We start from the raw sequence: 206 nt of genomic DNA, 5'->3' as shown, positions 1-206 counted from the left end.
ATTTCATGAATTGGCTAAGGGACATCGGCCATATCGTTAAACTCACCGTTTAGCGATTTGCCTAGTGACGTTTAGGCAGATCATGAAATTCCTAGGCATATCATGAAGCGCCGCCATTTCATGATTTGGTCAGTTTAGGCAGATCATGAAATTCCTAGGCATATCATGAAACGCCGCCATTATCGGTTCTGGCACTTCGCCGCGGC

Source organism: Choristoneura fumiferana, chromosome 24, assembly GCF_025370935.1.
Source record: "Choristoneura fumiferana chromosome 24, NRCan_CFum_1, whole genome shotgun sequence".
Lineage (NCBI taxonomy): Eukaryota > Metazoa > Arthropoda > Insecta > Lepidoptera > Tortricidae > Choristoneura > Choristoneura fumiferana.
This window is presented reverse-complemented; position numbering follows the sequence as displayed.